Source organism: Thalia democratica, chromosome 2 (assembly GCF_965202585.1).
Source record: "Thalia democratica chromosome 2, ktThaDemo2.hap1.1, whole genome shotgun sequence".
Lineage (NCBI taxonomy): Eukaryota > Metazoa > Chordata > Thaliacea > Salpida > Salpidae > Thalia > Thalia democratica.
Window position 1 is genome coordinate 43,398,801 of NC_139166.1, and position 16,009 is coordinate 43,414,809.

Here is a 16,009-nt window from a genome sequence, read left to right on the forward strand (position 1 = left end):
TATGTTTCATAAAGTGTAAGATTAATATTTCACGTGGTGTTAGGGTTTTTGGATCCTGATGACAGTAAAAAATGTGTGGCCTGATATGGTAGAGGTCGTAATGGAAGAGTTGAAAACTCTTTAAGTTAAATATTGCAAGATTGAAACCCAGTAGTCAACACGTATCAGGGTTGCCACTCTTTGAGTCAATAAAACTGCCTTGAGTGACCAAAACCTGCCCTGAGTAACCTTAAACTGCCCTGAATCACCTGGAGTTTTTACCAAATCCTTAAAAAAAATTATCTATTGCCAAAAACTACTTTTTCCTACATGCTCATTTTTCTTCTTAATAATTAAAAGGAAGTTTGTATGTGTATGCTTCTGTATTAAATGTTCACTAAACTTTTAAATTAATTAATTTTTGAAAAATCAATGTTAAAATGTTAGATCAATTTAGATAGAAAAACAAAATTTGTGAATAATTTTATGCTACTATATTAGTGTGTTAATATGTTATTAGTGTGTTATTATGTAACCATAATTCTTTATATATAATAAAAAATTGATTGTTTTTTTTGACATTTTTAGTTGACTAACTTTAATCTAACGACAAGAAGTAATCACTTGAATGCATATTTATTAACTTTAATATTAACTTAAATTTTTATTAAACAATTTAATATAAAATCAAATCATGATAACTATTAATTTTAGATTTAAAACAAAATGTACACTGCTATTTCTTAGAATAGTGAAGAACTTATTTAGTGCAAGGCTAAAAAAAAATTAAATTTCAAAATCAATAACAACTATGTTAATGAACAAAATTGGGTATATTAAATAAAAAAATATTGAAACTGGAATAAATAAATCTCATTCTAGATCTAGAAAAAATATGCCCTGATATTTTCAAAAATCTTATAACTATCCTGATATTTTTATAAAAAATCAAAACTGCTCTGAGTCATCCCAATTTTATATAAAAGTCAAAACATTTTAAGTTATCCTGAGTCTCCTTGAGATTTTCTAGAATTTCAAAATATCCTGAGTACCCTCAGTGTGTGGCAACCCAATATACAAAAAAAAAAGTAAGTTTGAAATGCACACTGTATAATATATAAAAAAAACAATACTTAACTAAACTTTTATAAAGTTACTGAAAATAAGCAATCTACTGGATCTTGGATCCTAGCTAGAGTCATATTTTTAATAAAATGGAATTATTTAAAAAATAAGATAAGCTTTTTTTTGTATATTGTGTTGATCAATGGGTTTTGCATAATGCAAAACTAAGATCAGAGTTTTTAAGGCAGTCATTAATTATCAAAAAACCACAAAAAAAATCTTAAAACACTTGGTCCTAGGACCTGGTGTACAAAAAAAAACCTTTTGGTTAACAATTTCTACACCACTTGGATACAGTTGACATCATTTCCAGAACATAATGCGTGGCCTGATGGCGTGGGGTCCTAATGACTACATTTAAAACTCTCTTAGTTAAACGTTGCAAGATCAAAACACAGTGGTCAACACATATACATACCATAAAAATACACAATCATGCAACACATTTTTTTAGCCTTTGATTTATTGAATCTTTGAAAACTTTAATTCTTAATGAATAATCTTGTGTTTAAACTTTGTTTCTAAAGCTTAGATATTTTACTTTATTTCAGGGCTGGTAAAATGCTATCAGTTGCATAGACTTTTGATATTTTTATGTTAACAATCTTACGTTTGAGTAAATAAAGCAATGCCTTTTACTAAGTGTGTTTTATGTTCTTCTACATTACATTTCCCCCACAGCAAGGTCAAATACGAACAGAAACACGTTTCACAAAAGGTCATTTTTGCACAGGAGTTAAATAATCAAATAGAACAAAAAACAACAAAAAAAATACATACTAAGGGTAAAGGATAACAGAAATAGTAAAAGACATAAAATAAATAGTAAATAAAAAGCAAAAAACAGCTGGAAGAAAATAACTGTCCAAGAGTATAGTAGGGTTGCCACGTGTATTAAGTACGCTCTTCCAGTTAAATACACATTTGGAGTACACATATTTTGACAAGTACGCACTTCTTATTCAATACACATTTTTGAACCATAATGAAAACTTTCTGTCAGGTTTCGTTTTTATTCAGACTAGTAATTCTTAGATACAAACTTTCTATTGAGTAGCTGCTGTGTTAAGAATGTATACTTCAGCAAAAGATAACTGTAATAATAAGTTGTTGGAATGTAAAAACAAAAAATGTAAACTTAATTAATTAAAAACTTTGCACTGAAATACTTTTTCTCACTGCTTACCTCTTTACAAATAATGTCTAAATGTCACAAATGTGAACTAAATTACTAGCAAAGAATTTTTAAATAAAATACTCAAAATAAATCATTATTAATTCTGCAAAACCAAAAATTGTATTGAAATTTAAACATTTATAATTAACTTTGTTAAAACTTTTTTCAATTATATCATGACAAATAATAAATAAATTAGCCAATATCTTGCATAAATACTTAAATAAACTTTACAAAACAAACGAAACTAAAGAAAACAACACATGTAACTAAGAAGTAACTATAACTAACAAACAAGCGTGAGGCTCTTTTTAAATACTTTGTAAGCAAGAATTTTTTTCCTAGAGTTTCTCAATATTGAATTTGTAATTTTGTAATAACTTCCTGCTCACAAAACTTTTTTTAAATATAAATTTTAAAATAATGTATTATTTATGATTTCATAATTGATAAAAAATAAAACTCTAACTAAGAAACAGTTAAGAGTGTGAATGTTATAAAATCAATTTAAAAAGTATGAACTGTAAACCAATAACAGTAAAAAATATAATGTATACAAAGAAAATCAAGCTTTAAACAAAATTATAACTAAACATTGGTTAAAAAACGTGAAAAAACATTAATTATTTTGATACCTTCTTCAAAACTTATTTCATTACCTGACTTTATCAACAATTTTTTTTTAAATTTTACTGTTTGAAGACTTCGGAATTTAATGATTTTGCAAGTAAGTTTCTAGGAAAATTTACAATTTTAGTCTGACTTCAAAGTATTTTTTCTTAACTTTATACCATTTTAAGACTTTTAGAATTGAGGAATTTTGTTAAATAGAACTGAAAAATTCAGACATTTTGCTATTTTGACATAAAAAACTGACTTAGCCCTGGTATGGGTAAGGGATAACAATGATAGTAAAAAAAAATAATAAAAAAAAAGTTTAAAGCTGTGCAAAAACGTCAGTCTGTGAAAAAATTTACTCTTCATGCAAATTTGAGACACCTAGTGCCACCAGACTATGACAGTGACATTAACATTTTGTATGATTTTTAGTAATGTAGTAGAAAGCACAAGGGTGAACTTGAATTGAATAGCATTTTTTAATTTTTTTTAACCAAACTTTAAAATCAATTTTTTTAATAACCAACAAGTTATATTTAACATATTTGTATTGTTAAGTTTCGTGATGTAATTATATTTTTCCCAATTTATTATTGTTTTTCAAATATATGACCCACACAAGTTTTACCTAAATTCTTAGCAACGTTATTTAAGGGATTTCTTGCTCAAGTGCTAAGAGTTTAGGTAAAACTTATATGGGTCATATATTTGAAAAACAATAAATAATTGGGAAAAAATATAATTACATCATGAAACTTAACTATACAAGTATGTTAAATTTAAAAACTATTAAAAAGTATTTTATTTTTGCAACAAAGGTTGTAATTCTAAAAATTGTACAAAATTAGAATTTTTCTGAAAAATTTATTTAGGCTTATGGTAGGGGTAGGGAGTACTTGGGTGATGTTTGCTTGACTTTTCACTCATTTTGATTTAGATGTGTCTGAGCAGTATTGAGAAGAATTTTATATTTAAAAATAAAAATTGCCAAAAAAAAATTCCCTGCCCAAAAAATGATTTTGACCCCAAAAATCACACATTTTCATGATTTTTGACTTAAATAGTAATAAAGTCACTTATACATGTCCTATACTTATAATTTTTATCTTAAATTAAAGTTAACAGTTATAGGCAAACTTTAAAGACATTTCAACCTTTTTTGTTACATTATGACGTCATAATCACACAAAATATGCAAATTTTGACTGTAAGGGTACATTTTAATAAAAAGAGCTAATTTATTCTGTTGTTGTGCTTTTACATTATTGTAATGAACTGATGCTTGTATCATTCATTGTTGAACTCAAGAGAATATTTAGAGCTTGCTGTAGTTATGAGAAATAAATTTTAATTCAATGATGCAACTTTTTATCAATGCAGTTAAAATGGCTGGTGCAACAACTCATCAATATATGAATTTTGAGTTTTATATAAAAAGTTAAAGTTAAATTGGATGTTTACTGCTTTAATTTATTTAATTTAAAAGTTTAATAGTTATTAAATCTTTTATAGTTTTATTACTCACTAGATAGAAATTCATTTAATTTTTAGTTTATTGTTTGGTTTGGAAAATATTAGATATCTACAAGATCTTTAAATGTTTTATAGTTTACTCACAAAAACTTGGCTACTTACTTCTTAGTTGTTTTTTTACTAAAGATTTATAAAGTTCACTATACTGTTAAAGATTTTAAAAAAAAAACAGTTTTTGTCAATTTTTTACAGATGAATAATAGTAGTAATTTTAGCATAATTCTGGGAGATCGCCTACCAACAAATTATGATGTTGCTATTAACATTTTTAACATTTGTTGTACGCCAAAGTCACAAAAGATGAAAAATTGTGTTCATGGGTATGCAACAGCCCTCATTTTATAGTGGACCAAAGAATTTGGTGAAGAATATGTTCTAAAAATAAGACAAGTAAAAGAAAAGTTGTTAACAGTAGTAAATGATTACTTTAGTAAAGTGTATAAGGAGCAGACCTGAAAGAAATCAAAACACAAAGGTGTCAAAAAGAGTTTGAGGCAGCTCAACAAAGAATGGAGACTATCTACTATATTTATAGGTAGACATAAGAATGTATCTCTAATTGTTGACAATTTGTTTGACATAGACAAAAACATGGATACTCTTACTGGAGATGAGGCATGTTTTTATACTGATCAACTAAGTTCCCGTTGTGGCCGTATAAGTAGGGATGTTGATTTGAAATATGTAACTGAAAAGCAAACTGGGTTGGAATTAGCACAAGTAGCTATGATTAATAATGAAGCAAGACATGTGTGAGGAGTCATACATTTTGGAAATTGATGCTGAACCTTCATTTTAAAGTTCAAATGATGGTAGAAGTACTATCATTAGCAATAATCGTTATGGATTAGTGCGTTTATTTTGCGATCATTAACTTAAAGATGCCATAAAAAATTATCTTGCCTATAATAAATTATAATAAATCATAATTTTTTAATATTTTGTTATTTATTTTTTGTTATGCTAATTGAATAATTATCTAAGTGTTTTTTAAACAATTATGACTAAATGAATTATGACATTAAACATCACGCTAATATACATACCAGTACCTCATCATTTAAAACTTTTAAGGTAAGAAAGAAGTTTGTTAAAAATTTAAAAGTAAATGTTTTCTATAACAATAAAAGCTTTTAATTAGAGTTATTAACAAGCTATGCTTTTTAAATTTCTAAAAAGCACAATTTTATTGACAAAATGTGCATATATGTGTTATTATGACGTCATAAAGTAACAAAAACAGTTGAAATGTCTTTAAATGGTTGCTTATAACTGTAAACTTTAATTTAATATTCTATTTGAATAAGGTGAGTTTTATTTAAATAATATGAATAAAATGGAAACAAGACACGCTCAAGTTTTTAAAGAAGAACTTCAAACAATGAAGGATGCTTTGATGGTTGAGATGAAGAAAATGCTGAAGAAGGAATTGGTAGCTGAAATAAAAAAAGAATTTGCAGTTGAAATAAAAAAGGAATTTGCAGATTTAGATAATACAATTCAATTTATGAATGCAAAATTCGAAACTGTTGTGAACCAAATTAAAAAACTAACTGACAAAGTTAGCAAGTTGGTTGATGAAAATAAAGTGGTAAAAAACCAGTTAAAAGGTATGAAAGAGGATTATAATATTTTGAGTTCACAGGTAGATTTCTTTAGATTTCAAGTTTTTTATCTGATATTTCTGACCATTTTCCATTATATGTAAGACTTAAAAATTGTAACTTTTCAAAATCTCAAAAAATGTTAAAACTCAACTTTACCAGAACTATTCTAAAATTAACAATAACAAACTCTCAACTAATAGTTCTAATATTCTTAATAAATTCCAAATATATAAGATAATTAACTCCAAGGTTTCTATAGACTTTAAGTTTGAACGTTTGTTAGAAAAACTTAAGGAAATAATTGAAAAAAATATTCCTACAAAAAAGCTGTCAAAATCCAAACAAAAATTAATGTTGAAACCCTGGATAACTAAAGGTATATTGAAATCTATTAGGTATAAAAATAGACTGTATAAAATGCTGTGAAAGCATAATTTTAGTAATACACAGAAAGAAAAAGAGTACAAAACATATAGAAACAAATTAACTAAAATTAAAACTATTTCAAAAAAAAATACTTTGAAAAAAGATTACAAAACTGTAATAAAAGTTCAGCAGATACTTGGAAGGTTATTAATGAAATTACTAACAGACAACAGAAAAGCTATGAATTTCCCCACAAACTTGAAATTAATGATAAATCTTTATCTAACCCAGTTCAGATTGTAAATAATTTAAACCTATATTTTTCAAATATTGGAAAACAAACTTGTCTAAATTCTATAAACAACCAAACATTTTCTATAAATGGCCCAAAAAGTTACTATAAGAGTTTTGTCTGGTTTAAGATTCATGAAAAAGAAATATCTGATATAATTAAAAGTTTAGATTCAAATAAAACAAATGGTGCTGACAATATCTCTATTAAAATGATAAAACTGATGAACTCTCATATAGCTCCAATAATTAGTAAACTAATAAATTTGGCATTTGAAGAAGGTGTATATCCTAGTTGTTTAAAATTGGCTAAAGTATTACCAATATTTAAATCAGGTTCAAAAACAGTTCCAGGTAATTACAGACCTATTTCACTCCTATCAAATATCAATAAGATCATTGAAAAGGCTATATATAGTCGTCTGTATAGTTTTTTTAGTAAATATAGTATACTTAATAGCTCCCAGTTTGGTTTCGGAGAAGGACATTCTACAACTCTAGCCTTATCAGAGTTTGTGGAGTTTACACTAACTTCTTTTGATAAAGGTAATGCTGTTTGTGGAGTGTTGTTAGATCTAAGTAAGGCATTTGACTGTGTAGACAGAGAAATTTTATTAAACAAGTTGGAATATTATGGAGTTAGGGGGAAAATGCTTAAATTTTTAGAATTGTATCTCACTAAAAGAAAACAATTTGTATATTTTGCAGGTCACACATCAACTTGTGAAAGTATCAAAGCAGGAGCGCCACAAGGCTCGGTTTTAGGACTCTTGTTCTTTCTGGTGTACATCAATAACTTACAGAATAATACAACACTAAAAATCATAAACTTCGCTGATGATACTTTATTATATACAACATTTAAGAAAAACACATATAAAAAAGATAATGAATACTTGAACTCCCAATTAAAAAACGTATCAAGATGGTTAATGGACAACAGGCTTAGACTAAATGTAAATAAAACAAGATACATGCTCTTCCACTCCGGCAAGATTGATATTTGGAAAAACATAAACTTAGATATAAAAATTGGTAATTCAACTATATCAAAGGTAAATAATTATAAATATTTGGGTGTTACAATTGATAGTAATCTTAATTGGTCTAACCATATTGAAACATTAAAAACAAAATTATTAACGACAATAGGTATTTTATACAAAAAACGGTACTATTTAAATCAAAACTCTTTGTATTACATTTCTAACTCACTTCTTATGAGTCATGTTAGATATGGATTACTTTGTTGGGGTAGAGCAAGCAGAACCAAAATTTCTGAGATCAATAAACTTGTAAATAGAGCTGTAAGGTGCATACATTTTAAAAGTTGGAATGAAAATATTAGTAGTATAAAAATATCAAAAAAAAATTTAGATGTTGAAAACATGTTTCGGCATGAGTTAGGAGTCTTTATGTACAAATTCAAAAAAAGCATGTTGCTTGTTAATTTCAATCCTTACTTTACAAGTATAAACAAGATTCACAACCATTCAACGAGATTTTCAGGGACAAATTACTTTTTTCCTCGAGTAAATAGTCTTTACGGTTCTAAGTCCTTGTCATATCTTGGATGTAAGGTATGGGAGAAATTCCAAAAAGCTTAAAAGAACAAAATTATCTTATAGCATTTCAAGCTGGACTGAAAAATGTAATGCTCAGAAATCAATCAGACAAAAGTCAATCTTAATTTTCAGTTTTAAATAGTATCTCATAAAATTATTTCTTAGTTATTAGGTTTTACTCTCCATTTATTTTTTTTTTTTTTGAGAAAAATCAATGGCAGCTGTGTTGGCTGGGTGTGAGCAGAGTTGATTTGGTCTTGGGTATAGTTTCTGAACAAGCAGTTTTTATTTACTAACTTAATGTTTTTTCTTTTTTTTATGTGAGTTTATAATTAAGTATGATTACAATTTTTATTCATTTATTATGATTTTTTTAATTTTTTTAAATAATTGTTGAGTTTGTTTTAGAGTAACAGGGTTTTTGAACAGATGTAGTTAAAACTTACTTAGTTTATTTTTATTTCTAAGTGAGATTTATTAATTATTTTTTTATTTACTTAAGTAGTTGTTAAGTTTTTTTTTCTTATTTTTTGTTTTCTTTTTTAAACACATTTAGTTTAAGAAAAAGAAAATATGTTAGTTATAGCATTTTCACAACTTCTCCTTTTTTGTTCTATTATTGACTTTTTTATTGCACTTTTCAGGGTTGCTCTTGTAGAGAGGGCAACAAGAAAAATGTGAACATACATGATCATAAAAATTGAAATCTTTGGGAGGAGACGGTGTGGTGCCCATGGTAGACTATGATTTTCATGGTTAATATTGGCAGTAATGGGTTTAAAAAAGAGTGCATACCATTTTTTTTTCCTTTAAGAATTAATTTCTTTAATTAGTTTAAGTTAAAAGAAAAATCATACATTTAACTTAAAATTAGATTTTATCAAAGTTTTAAATAAAGCTTATCAAAGTTATTTATACATATATGGTGTGAGGCTTGATGACCAAAAGGTCTTTCTCCACACCAATCCATTGACCACAGTTGTGAGCGTTCACTTTTTTCTATCTTTCTTTCTTAAGATAAAAATTATAAGCACAAGACATGTATAAGTGACTTTATTACAATTTAAGTCAAAAATCATAGAAATATATGATTTTTAGGGTCAAAATAATTTTTTGAGCAGGAATTTTTTTTTACAATTTTTGTTATTTATTATTATATTCTTTTTAATAATGCTAAAACAGATCTAAATCAAAATGAGTGATATAAATTTTACAACATGACCAAAAAAATGTTTTGTACTCCCTACCCTACTTATGGTATAAAAAAAAACTTTTTTAATATTATTTTCGGAGAAAAGCTTGTATAAATAAAAAATAGAAAAAAACTCAAAATTTTCAAAAGGGCCCCACTCAAAAAGTCAAACCCCAATCCAATGGATTTTTTTTTAATTAAAGACAAATGACCGTCCTCTAGAATAAAAAAAACTATAATTAGCTACTAAGATAAGGAAAATAATTGGGCATAAGGTTTGGAAATGTTTATAAAATTTCTAAAAAACTCTCAAGCTAAGTTCAAGCTCTGTAGTAAGCTTCTAGTAATGCCTAAGAACAAAACAATTGGTTGGACTTTCCCAGATTAGAAAATTTATCAAACCTTTAAGGCACGTGTTACCAAAAAACTGAGTAGTTTTTTATAAGTGATTGACACAGAAAGTTACACAGTAGAGTAAGTACAAACTAAAAAAATAATCAGGTTGAAATAAAAAACAAACAAAAAATCATTATTTATTATTTATATTATAAGAAGTACATTATATAATAAATATTAAGAAGACATTTTAAAAAAGAGTTTTTTTTTTCAATCACTAAGATAAGTAAATTTGAATGGATGCTTTATATGTGCTGAATTTTTCTACATGTTATGTACACTAAATTTTATATGTACAGTTAGGTGACTCTGATGTCGAGGTTATTTGGTGATGAAAGATTTGTTGTTGTATTTTTTCTTATCTGTGATTTATCGGATAGAAGAGTGGGACCCGGCCAAGTGTTGTCTTTTTAGATACGGATCCTGGTTTGAAATTGAGATTCAAATCTTATTGTTATAGAACATAGATACAGTAGAATATTTTATTTATTTTACTGGTTAGAGTACTATAAAAGTGTTTAAAGCTCTAAAGATTCTTATTAGTTGAAAACAAACCATTTTAGAGATTGGTTCGTAAAGTTATAAATTTTGAAAATTTATGATGTGCTGTTTCGTGATATACTTTTTTGTTCTGCATATATGACATAAAAACAAATTTTACAACTACATACAAATAAAAAAGAATGTTATTTGTTAAACAAATTATTTTTTATATTATTTCAGAACTTTAGAAATTTCAAATTTTGTATTAGTTTTTATATTTGGTATTACTATAAAGAAAATAATTGGAAATTACTTCTAAAAGGATATTTCAGTAAAAAATGTTAGAAATGCAGTTTATTTATATTCAATTTTAATTTTGAGCAGTTATAAAAATTAACATTAATTTATTTTTGTTACAGCGTACAAATGTAAAAATACAAGTTGTTCGTTAACTTAGTCTGTAATCGTAACAAAAAAGTTAAATTGAGATCTTGTGTATGTAGTTTGATTTATGTTTTTTAATTCTTAGCGGATGTATATTTTTGTTCGTTTTTGAATTATAGTATTTTTTAAATAAAAATGGACTTATTAACACGTAAAAAAATTGTTCAAACTTTTTTTACTAAAGTAGTAAAATAAAAATTATAATTATGGTTGAGCTTGTATAGTAAGCAGTTTAAAATCTATACGTTCCGATTCGGGCCGGAATGACATGTCTTTAAAGATTTTTTGCGGTTAAAATAGATAGTTTTTGTTTTTAGTTAGTGTAATATAATTTTTAAAGAGATTGGTAGAATTACACCTGAACTGACTCACTTTCTTGACCTTCAAAAAGCGTTAAAAGTTGTAGAGGGAAAAGTAAGACTGGTGTTTTTTTTACAATAAAATAAACTGTTTAATGTACTAATCGTAGATCTCAGATTAAATTAACCAAAAAAAATTAGAAGATATTTTATTCGAGATATGGTACATATTTTTTTTTCGTCATAGGTAGTAAAAAAGACAAATTTAATTGAAAGGTTTAATGTAAAAACAAGAAAATTTGTAGTTTTACAGGAAAAGATCAGTGGTTTCTTTATTCTAAAACCTTAGCTTATAGCATCATAGATGATAATGATATTAAAAAAAAAAGTAAATTCAAGTTAGAATTTAACTTGTATCATAGTAAAGTGATTTGATTGCAATATAAAAAAATATGTAATTAAATTCTTAATATAGCTACTTAAAATCATGTGCAAAGCTGACGTTGTGCAAAAATGACCCATAGTGCAAAAGTGACATCGCGAAAAAGTTTCTTTGTGCAAAAGTGACCCTTTGTGCATTTCTGACACCTACTTACTTTTTATAAATCCTAAATATAAACACTTTTTTACCAGCTACAACATGTAGTTGTGATTAGCGCTATTATGGGATGATAAGTACTCTTAAGCTGTTAAGTTTAACTACGAAAATACATTAAACATCAGGTTTTCATAAATGGAAGTGATATCGCTCTTATTTGGGCGATTTTTATAAGTAATAGGCATTAACCAGGAATAGGTGAAAGTGGTACGATTTTTAAGTTCTCAACAGTCATATAATTTTTTCATTGTTTAGCTTGATTTTAGTATTTAACCATTAAATATTCACCTACTAGTAAGCGGCAAAAAAAAAAAAGTAATAACCTACTTATTCTTATAAGAATAATAAGAGTAAGTTTGAGATGTAGTTGACGAAAGATTTAAAATTTACAGTAGATGTTCTATGGTTTTTAATGACTATTTAGAAAAATAAACAAAGACTGAGGAATCGAGTAAAAGGTAAGGTTGTAGCTAAAACTACAAAGGCAGAAAGCTTTTAGCTGAGAGGCAAAAATTAAAATAATTTTGGGAAAACCTTTACTACAGGGATTTTAGTAGTTTACCTTAATTATCACTTTGCTTTAATTATGTTGTTAACTTTAGCTATCTAGAGACTAGATACTACAACTTCTAATTAGTATTAAAAGCCTTTTAATACATAGTTAAAAATTTAATTAAAAACTTTCTGGATATGCCGTTTTAAAAGTTCTTGTTTGTTGAAGAATGGTCTTCAAGATGGTTCCTAGAATTTCGAGCCAGGTTCTGAAGAGTTTTGACAAGAGATGCTTGTTTCAAAGATTTGTTGTTTTGGAATGTATAATTGGAGATTGGTGACTTTGGAATCGTTGAATATTTTGGTTGTGAAAGTTTTAGTTTATTCAGTTTGGGCCTTGTAGGGGTTTTATGTTTGTTTTAACACTGTAATTTGTTTTTTTTTATGTTAGTGTCTTTCAGTTTAAGTGGATTAGGTGTTAATGCCTAGGTCCTTCGTTTGACAATAAACTTCAATAATAATAATAGTATACTTATAAAAAATATTACTAAGTACAGGTTTAACCTGTGTGACAGAAAATCAAAATACTTTATTTTAATTTTTATACTAATTTATTAATTAAAAAAATATATATATCTATAAAGTTAATTAGGGAAACTCTACTTTTAAAAGGAAAAGAACCATACTCTACGAGCGAAACATTGTTTGCAGAATAATATAAACATATTTTTAAACTTTATGTTAAGTTATACGTTTAAAACAAGAAATCCAGTTTATTGCTATTTAGTGAGAGTTTGCACTAAGTATTTATTAGATATATTTTTTGGACTTTTTTTTTGTAATTTTATTACTTCTTTGCGTCTAACACGAATGAAAGAAAAATAAAAAGGATACAGAATTGAAGAAATAATAAAAAAACAATTGATGCCATTTTAGAAACTTTTTTGACTAAATTTTTATCGAAAACAAAAAACTAATATGGTTTATTTATTTATCATAAGAAGATAGCTCTTTTACAAATGAGTATTTCTTTAATTTAATCAAAATCGACAAAACTGTAAGAAAAGTACTCAAACGTCTGCAAACAATGGCTTGAATTAAACTAAACTTTTTGATGTATCTTACCATCTATCTTATGTGACAATCATAGTAACTATAAAAAACATGCTGTGTCTTAACAAAATATACATTCAAACTTGTAAACTAAAATAAACGAAAAAAATATATATAAACAAAAACATTATTTTAAGTTTTTCGATTTTAAACAGTCAAATATTAACTATTACTGAGTCGAAATTTAAATACAATTTCTTTAATATTTTATTAAACTGCATTAAAAACATTAAAATACCTAAAGTAATAAAACCCACCTTATCAATTGTAATATAATATATAATAATCCACCATATTGGCAAAGCCAAAAACCCACGATGCATTTGCAGTACTTGCATATTAGAAAAGGTCGCGATCGCCAAAGCCGACAGAAGGTTCAACCTAAATAAACGGTACGAGCTCTTTTATTCCTGCCCGCACTTCCAAAAACTCCACTTCAAAACTTAAGTTGCCCGTAATCCAGATTTTATGCATGGTCTTAAGTAATTTTTGTGTAGCTATTATTTTCTTGAAACTAAAAGTTATTTTGTTAAATTCACTTGAGCAAAATTTCAAATTTTCGTAACTATTACAAGTACAAAATTACTTAATTTTTCAATATTTAGGTCACAATAAAAATAGATTAAAATGCATCTCAACTTTAAACTCACATTATTAATTACATTTTTGCTTTAGCAATGTTTACTTTAAAAATTATCTAGAAGAAAAAAGAAAGCTACATACAGCTCTTATTATTACTATTGTTGTTATATTGATTTTAAAACTAAACTAAAATTCAAACTTTACCCTAAATTCAATCTTAATATTAAAATTAAATTTGATTAGTTTTTTAAGTAAAAAATTATGATTAAAAATTTGTTTTTATTTTAATTTAATTGTTTAAATGCTATTTTCCATGACTGTTACATATCTTTTTAGATTTATTTAAGCACTGACGGGGTCTTTGACCGAAACTTAGTTTGTAAAATAAATTCTTAAAAGAACAAATTCATAATATAGTTGTTTTTATTTATTAATCTATATATTTCTGCTAGGTTTCTATATTTGAATAAAATACAATTACTGCAGCTGTCAAGTAGTTTCAATGTAGAACAAACTTATAAAATTTAATAATTAGAATACCATCAATTAGTAAAAATTATTTAATACAAATATTTTGTTTGAAAAAAAACAAATTTTTTTGTCTAATTATTGTATTTAAACACTACGAAAAAGAACGTTGTACAAAAATAAACCTACTTATATGAAATCTCAGTTTAAATGTTAAATTTCAAGCTACTTATACGACTAAACTTGAGTTTTGTACCTTGCATGACAGAAAAGAAGAAAAATGTCACAATGCTTTAAAAAATTACGAACTCTATTAATTTAAGATATGTTTAACTTTACATTATACTTTTGTTTATAAAAGTTCGAACTATAAAATGAACAGTAACTTCTTTAGCAACTGTTTGTGTTTACACATATAAAAGTAAGTAGTTTAGTTAACAACATTTACTCATATCAACGCAATCAAGTCACAAAGAAACCTATTCTTGTTTATGAATGTATAAAAATTTTCGCCAGTTTTTTGAAGCAATCGATTTCGCTTTTGTTCGTACAAATCACCAGATTCTGAAAATAACCTTTCAGAATAAACACATGATGCAGGTGACAAAATATACCTTTTTCCAAACCTTGGAAGATTTGTGTATTTTTTTGTTTGAGTTCTACCATGACAAGACTTCAGCTTCTTTAACATCTTCAGCAGATAATTTTTTTCACAAAAAAAAAATATTCTGTCTTAATCTCTTGATCAATTAAACCTTGTTACTCACTTTCGTGAGTGTTTACACTTGTTTCCGATTTAAATGTAGAATAGAACGAAAAAAAGTTTTTGGTAATATCTGTTTTAGGTAGTTTGAGCTTAGGTTTATTAGGCAGTACTAGAGGAACTTAACCACTTTGACCAGTCTCACAACAAATATTTTTTTTACTTCTGATTTCAGTAGCCTTACAAACTTCTGTTTGATATTAGCAGGGAAAAGTCAAGTTATCACCAAGATCAACGGTTGCTGTGAGTAAAAACAAGTCTTTGTCATAAATGTTTATTCGTTTGCTGTTATAAATAGTATAAAATCTTATTTCAAATGCCTCTTTTATACTTTCTGCCGAGGTTGCTAAGGTCGTAGAATTACTTTGGACTAGAAGCTTAATGATTATTTTTTTAGTACTGTTGCTTGCGGGATTACACTTGACAGCAATGCGTTGTTTTTACTACAATGCTACGTTACTTTGTAAAAAGGTTCGAGCAGTTCATTAAGGAGGCTAACTAGTTTCCATTTACCAGCTGTAAGATTATTTTCGGGTTTAAATTTGTTCTTAGCTAGTTCTGGACACTTGTTTTTATATTTTCTAGTCTTTTCAGCATAATGTAAGTTTAGTTCCACCTTGTTTCAACATCCTGCACAAGTAGCAAGGGTTTTTGCATTGACACTGATGCACCTAAAATGACCTAGATTTTTTTAGTTTCTCGCATGTGTAGAAGAATGATTAAAGTGGCTAACAGTTTGACGGGCCTTGGCTATTAAGACATTTGTTTTATTTTCTGAAAACAGTGGACTTTTAACTATCAGTTGAAATGCGTGAATGAAACAGGGCACTGAAGAGGATTTTTAAGAACAACATACTAGTCTTTATGTTAAATGCATTGTCGCGCAGAAAATTTTGTTAAACTATTGCTGCCTTTTAA